The sequence below is a fragment of the Papaver somniferum genome, chromosome 3 (genome assembly GCF_003573695.1).
Source record: "Papaver somniferum cultivar HN1 chromosome 3, ASM357369v1, whole genome shotgun sequence".
Classification (NCBI taxonomy): Eukaryota; Viridiplantae; Streptophyta; class Magnoliopsida; order Ranunculales; family Papaveraceae; genus Papaver; species Papaver somniferum.
This window is the reverse complement of record NC_039360.1, coordinates 153310144-153317437: the sequence shown is the minus strand read 5'-3', so window position 1 is coordinate 153317437 and position 7294 is coordinate 153310144. Positions and strand designations below refer to the sequence as shown.

The 7294-nt window shown below is 38.1% G+C and overlaps 1 long non-coding RNA gene across 1 annotated transcript; it reads right to left on the bottom strand.

The window, feature by feature from the left end:
- Positions 1-482: 482 nt before the first annotated feature.
- LOC113361720 lies at positions 483-1379 on the bottom strand. The gene is made up of 2 exons (XR_003365290.1): positions 1207-1379; positions 483-1014 (listed from the first exon to the last, which is right to left on the bottom strand). It is a non-coding gene; the product is annotated as an uncharacterized LOC113361720 (long non-coding RNA).
- Between the last annotated feature and the right edge of the window lie 5915 nt (positions 1380-7294).

The window sequence follows — 7294 nt, the reverse complement described above, 5'->3', positions numbered from 1 at the left end:
ACAGAACAAGTAACATCGAATGCAGTACAATCCTGACAGTTTTTCTCAAGATGAAAATCCTGAGAGTCATGAGCATCCCTTTTTAACAAATCATCATAAAAAAGGATGCAATCATGAACATCACTACAGGAAAATCGTCCATTAGCGACTAACTTTGACGTCGCAAAAAATACGTATTTCATCGCCAATTATTTTTGGCGACGTAAATTTATCGTCGGGCAGATGGTCGGTAATTGTGCGGCGCAGAAAGGTTATAGCGACGCTAGTTTTGTTTTTGTCGCCAAATGTTTGCCAGCGACAAAATAGTGTTTCGTGGCTGAAAAATAATATTCCGCGACAAAAAATTCTTGCCGCCTAAAAATTCATTTTTTCCGACATAATCTTATTTTGTCGGAAATAGTCTTTATTCGCCGACTAAGTGTTGTTATCGGCAATCATATGCATGTAGCCGAAGATAAACTATCAGTTGAACCAGAATTAAGTTTGGTAGGAAATTTTCAAAAATGAAACTCATATTAACTTGAACGAGTGTTTATGTACAAACATTCCAATATGCCACCAAGGTAAGAAAGAGAAAGAAAGAAAAGAACTAATTAACAAAATTCTGTAATACCTAATCTATATCTACTATCTTGCAAAGAGAAATAAGAAAAAGAAAAAAAAAAGACATTTGACATGGAATACAACGAAATTCTACAAGCTTCCGTTAATGGGCACTTCGGTGTCTTGCATACGCCTCCAATCCTGAATCTGATCAATGATTGTTTTTTTGTTCTAATATTTTCAAACATCAGTACTGATACATTGGAATACTTTGTCATTGTCCTTATTTCATACCAAGCGATCTTTTGCAAGCCAGTCAAAAGAACTTAAGGAGTTTTTGAAGGTGGTAGTTTTCTGGAACTACCTATACCACCATGACTCAAACTTGTAGCCCCTTCTTGTAACTGTTGTTACCCAGTTGATGGTACACATTTATTACTTCCTTCCGTCAGATCAAGGCGCCTACTCCTCCTGGAGGAATCATACACCATGCCAAAAAATATACCTCATGTGAACAAGAAATTTTAGGCATTGTAGAAACTTCACTTTCGTAAATTAAAGATAAGTTTTAAACTCCGTCACCATGAAATCAAAAATTGCCTTTAGATATAGGGATTAACTTACCCCCAAATTAACATAAATGAACGAGAATAAAAATCATACCTTCATCCGTGACTATCAATTCTTTTATGATAAAAGCGAGTTTTCGTCTTTCTCTATTATCCTCTTTCGTTTCCGTCTTTCCTTTATCGTTTAACAAAATCATATCAGAAGCCATTTATATCTTGCTGATACTACTACAATTGAAACTCTAACCTCGGAAAATAAAAAAAAAAAAAAAAAAAAAAAAAAAAAAAAAAGTCGAACTGATATTCAGAGATCCTAGATTTAATTGACCATATCAATCCTATATTTTCTGCCTTCTATGTAAATAAAAACCCTAAACTGAAAACTTTCGCTAATAAAAAGAAGAAAAGAAAAATGACCAGATGGAGGTGTCTTACTTTGGTTTATAACTTATCCCTTCCAGTCGGATCGTGTTACGTTTTTTTTTTTTTATGGTTTTTTTTATGGAACAGATCGCGGTAGGATGAGTTACAGTAACTAAGCCTTGTAATTAATAAGTAGAGGCCCACGTACACACGACTCCAAACTAGTCCAAACATCATCGATGAATACTAAACACTATAGTTTTGAAGGGAATATTTTCCGTTGAACGAGACAAACAAATTTTAGCAGTTTCATGTCTCATCTTCCTTGGATCACAAACTACAACATCAAACATTTGAGCCTCCCCAAATGAATACCATATACCCCATAATAGAATAAAATCCACACGAATAAGATCAGTAGTGATGTGTAGGATTTTTTGTTGATTGTTTATTCATTGACACAAATCCAACCCATCGCTAAAATTGGATTATATTCAGCTACCTAAATCAAGTAAGCCCTTAAAATTGTCTTTCACCGACCAATAATGTTGTCGCTGAAGTACAAGTTTAGCGATAATCTCAGTTTACGTCGTTGATTACTCTATTTAGCTACAACATCAAACTGCGTCGCTATTTTTCTGATTTAGCGACAATCTTAGCTGCGATTTTTCAACCGTGTCGCTGAAATTATTATTTTGCGACCACAATTTTAATGGTCGCTGTTTATTATATATAGCGACCAAATTTTATTTGTCGCTCAGAATTTCATCGCTGATGACATGTTTTCTTGTAGTCAGGGAGTAATAAGATGAGCATGTTGCTCATCATTATTCACTTCTTCTTTTTCCTTATCGGTATTTAGCAAACTACCTGGTTTAATTGAAGAAGCATTATCAAGAGAAGACTTAGAAGTACCTGGGTTAACAACATTCCATGTTTTCTTGATATTCCTTCTTAGTTTGTTTATCTGAATCTTCAGATCAGAGACTCGATTGTTGATATGTAAGAAGTTTGAATTGGAAGTCTTGTATTCACAGTCCTTTTTGAGAGAATTAGAGGACCCTGACCTTTTCTTCCTTCTGTTCTTTTTTCTCTTTTCAGACTGATTTAACAGATCCATTAGATTTTTGCCATTCTTTTTTCTTCCTTTGTAGAAATCCTTCGAAGAAACATGGCAAGGATCAACTTTATCACACTTCATCCCTTGATAGCGAAAGTCCTTGATTCTGCCAATCTGTGATACAGGTTTAACAACTTCTTTAGACATCCATGTAAGAATGTTACGAAGTTTTTCATTCCTTTTCCGGAGACGACACCTTTGCTCAGAGTGTCCTTTGTTCCCGCAGAAATAGCAGTGAAAGGATTTATATTCAGTGGTTCTCTTACTAGCAGACTTTGTTGGAGTAGAATCCTTGTTCTTGCAAGCTGACACAGGTCTTTCACATGAAGAATTATTAACGGCTCTAACAAAGTTGATCTTACCTGTGCTTGGATTGTCTATACCTTTATATCCCAAACCACGTGTATCACGATGTTCTTTACATGCTCAAAGCATAGATGATAGACTTGTAGAGCTAGTGTTGAATCTCTTCAGATCTTCCTCCAGAGACTTTACCTTCTCAAGCGCAGCCGCAAGTTCAGTTTTCAAGGATTTTTCTTTGGTAAGAAACTGATGTTCTTTGTCCTTGAACCATTTACGATGAGATTCATATCTTGCTTCAGTTTCGTCAAGCCTTTCTTTTAACACACCGAGGTTACGAAGAAGATTCTCGCATTTAGTTTTCTTTTTAGCGAACCTCTTCTTCATGATATTTAACGGTAGATTGTAATAGTTTGTATCCACCATCATAACCCTTGAAGAGTTTTCTCAATTTTCTGTTTTCTTGACAGAGAGGATCCATGAATTTTCTCAGGGAAGCAGTTGTCTTTGTTTCTTTTAATTCACGATTAAATAACATGATGTATTGAGAAACTTCCTCATAAACGCTCTGTTCTTCTTCTGAATCACTGTCATCTGAAAGATCATCCAACTGTTTATCAAGAGATTTTTTCAAGTTGAACGCAGATTCGGCAGAAGGAGACGAGGATGAGTTTTTCTCAAAGGTTTCAGATCTCTGAAGCTTATCTGAATAACCCTGATTTGATGTTGCGTTATCAGAGTTAGTACTCTTGTCCATAGAGTCAGATCGCTACAAACACAGACTGATGAGGTCTTAAACATGTTTGCCTACTCTGATACCAATTGAAAAAGCGGGGGTCTAACAACAACACCCAATATTTCGCTTAGCAATCTGTATGGACTAACTCCGAAATACTTTGCTAGAGAATCAACTAGAAATTCAGACTCAATCAAGATAAAAGTATCTCAAGGAGTTAATATCTCTCTCTTGATTTGATTTTTACTCAAGCTAAAAACAATAGCGAGTCTTTATCAAATACAAGGAATACTTGGATTGTACCAAAGACCAATGTCCAAGGATCAACTAATATCAATCAACAACCAAAAGTTGGATTTCCAATTGATGATCACGAACGCAGAACCTGTATTATTTCAATTATCTAAAATATAATGCGGAAAAGAAATAACACAGACACCAGAAATTTTGTTTAACGAAGAAACCGCAAATGCAGAAAAACCCCGGGACCTAGTCCAGATTGAAAACACACTATATTAAGCCGCTACAGACACTAGCCTACTGCAAACTAATTTCAGACTGGACTATAGTTGAACCCCAATCAGTCTCCCACCGATCCAAGGTACAGTTGTACTCCTACGCCTCTAATCCCAGAAGGATACTGCGCACTTGATTCCCTTAGCTGATCTCACCCACAACCAAGAGTTGCTGTAACCCAAAATCACAGGCTTGATAATAAACAGATCTGTCTCACACAGAAAAGTCTATAAAAGGATAAATCTGTCTCCCACAGATAAACCCTAGGTTTTGTTCCGTCTTTTGATATGAAATCAAGGTGAACAGGAACCAATTGATAATCCGGTCTTATATTCCCGAAGAACAACCTAGATTAATCAATCACCTCTCTACAATCCTTCCTGACTACACAAGCGGATTGTCAAGGAATCACAAACAGTGAGACGAAGATGTTTGTGACTTCTTTATCTTGCCTATCGGAGAACTCTCACGATCTCAAGCCAATCAATCGATTGTACTCGTACGATAGAAGATGCAAGATCAGATAACACAACTACGATAAAGTAATATCGGTCTGGCTTCACAATCCCAATTGTGGATGGGGAAAACGGGTCGCCGGTTTTCGGGAAAGTGGAGAGTCGAGCGTGCTATCGAAACTCTTCAGCCAGGCAAAATATTAATCCTCACACAGATGCACCGCTGCAAAGGGGGGTGCTTAGATTCGGGAAATTAATCTGTATGACTCCGGCCTAAACCAAGACAATGGTCGTTCCAGAGTCAAATTCGGTCGCAAAGAGGAGATGGGTTGATATGTAGGAGGGAAGCTGAGAATTGTGTGGGATCAGTGATGATCGAGGATTGTGGGTGTGTTGAAGGTTTCTGCAATAATGGTGAACTGATAATTTCTAATAAGTTCTGATGGATTGATGAATTCTGGAGAGTGATAGCTCGAGAAATTCTACGTAGACGACAGTCTGTCTGTTCAATCATGGTTTCAGAGACTTGTTTATATTGTCAGAGTCGTCAACACCTTGATCCCTGTAAGTGTGACGGTTTCTTGAGTAAAAGAGTGGGAAAGTGGGAGATCGTGGTAAAGTCAATTCCATGTCGTATGGAGACTTCTGATCGTGCACCCACTAATTTGCTAACTCCTTCAACCGTTTACACGACTTACGCACATTTCTCGTTGTGGATGAATCCGCATGCCGTAGACCGCCAGACCAAAACCCTACGTGATATCCCCCCATTTGTGACGTGATTGATGTCTCACAAGTCGTGGAGTCTGCAGGGCAGACTTGTTTTGATTAGTTAATTGTTGACAATGAGTCTGAGTTTCGTTGAATCGAGCATGAGTGATGAATGCTCAACAATTCACGGGTTGAACATGTAGTTCTCTAAAGGGATGTCAGTATTGTTGATTCACTAATGAATTACTGAGGAGCGACTGAGCAAGTATTGCTCAATTCTGCGAATTATTGAATATTGAGGACTTGATGAGCAACTGAGCAAACATTGCTCAATTCACCAAATTAGTGATTTTTGATAGTCTGTCGTGCAACTGAGCAAGTATTGCTCAATTCGACAAATTACTGATAAGTTGCTGAACATTGATCAATATTCGAGCAATTGAGCAAGTATTGCTCGATTCGGCGAATTATTTACTGGTGACGTGACCCAATAAAATATTAATTAAAATATTGGTAGATCACCGAATATTATATAATTAATTTTTATGCTGATTGGTGGATCAACATAAATTTATTAGTGTTTGAAATTTCTCAGAATGATGGTTTCACAGAGCGTTTATCCGAAACCCTAATTTTCGATCAATCCTCCATCAATTGGCGAATTGTTGAAAATTAGTCATGAATGAAGAGGGACCGACCACATGGGATGATGAACGCCCATGTGATGCCCAGTGCTCGAGTGAGCATGCACCAGGGTTCTCAGTTTGAGAGTTGGTGAAAGAATGATGATTAAATGGTGGTTTCACCATTTACTGAAAATATTAATGGATTCATCATTAGGTGGTAAAACCTAAGTATGAGAGATGTGATCGACCAAGGGGAATGAGACCGGCACTTGGTGGTGACGGGACCAGTTGTTGGTCATTTGGAGAATCCCCAGTTGGTTGGAGAAAGTTCAGGCCCAGTATGAGCAATTGAGCAAATTAGGTCAGAATTATGAAAACATGTGGGACCGGCTTTGTGCAAGCCCTAGGAATGACCCTGGCCGGTCATGAAGGCATGCACGTGTTTCTATGGTGTCCTTGTCTCCATACTGAGAGTTTCAGTATTTTCTGATGTACGTTCGAGCAACATCGTGAATTTTCAGAAGAGTTTCATCTTGACTGAGAATTCTCGATTTTTGTTGGAATGAGCATGTATGCTCAATTCATCAATATTTTGAAAATATTAAAATAAAAGTGTTTTAATATTTAAAATTGTCGTGAGAGGCTAGCCAGTCATGTGACCATGTTGGTTTTTGGTTTTTCGTGATTCGAGCAATATTTGAGAAAATATGAAGAAATCATGAATTTTCCTCAAACCCAGGAGTTTCACGAGTTGAGAAAAATAATAATTATGAAAGATTAGGGATTGCAAGGTGTGGGACCGGCCAAGGCTAGGGCATGGCCGGACGGCCATGTTTCCCGGTCCCGCACACCTTTTCCTATTTTATAATATTATTTTTTTCGTGAATCCTTAAAGTTATGGAAAATCCTTGAAGATATGGAGAATCCATGAGTTTTTGTTGAAACGGAGGAGTTTCGTGAGATTTGGAATAATAATTATAAAAAGCTAAGGATTGTGAGGTGTGGGACCGGCCATGGGCATGGCCGGCCGGCTACCTTGCCCGGTCCCGCACGCCTTTCCTTATTTTATAATATTATTTGGTGAATCCACCATGTCATGGAGAATTCACAAGTTTTGCGCAAAATAAGGAATTTTGCTAATATGGAGAAACCTTCATGAGTTTATGAAAATAAAATAAGAAAAAATAATGGAGGAAGCATGGGACCGTCCACGTCTAGGGCACGGCTGGGCCCGGCCCATGGGCGTTTCTCCATTATTTTATTATTATTTTCTCTCTCCTATTTTTGTGTAGGATTCCTCATTATTTCATGTTTTTGGACGCTCGTTCGTGCATCCGGGTGCTCAGTCGTGCATC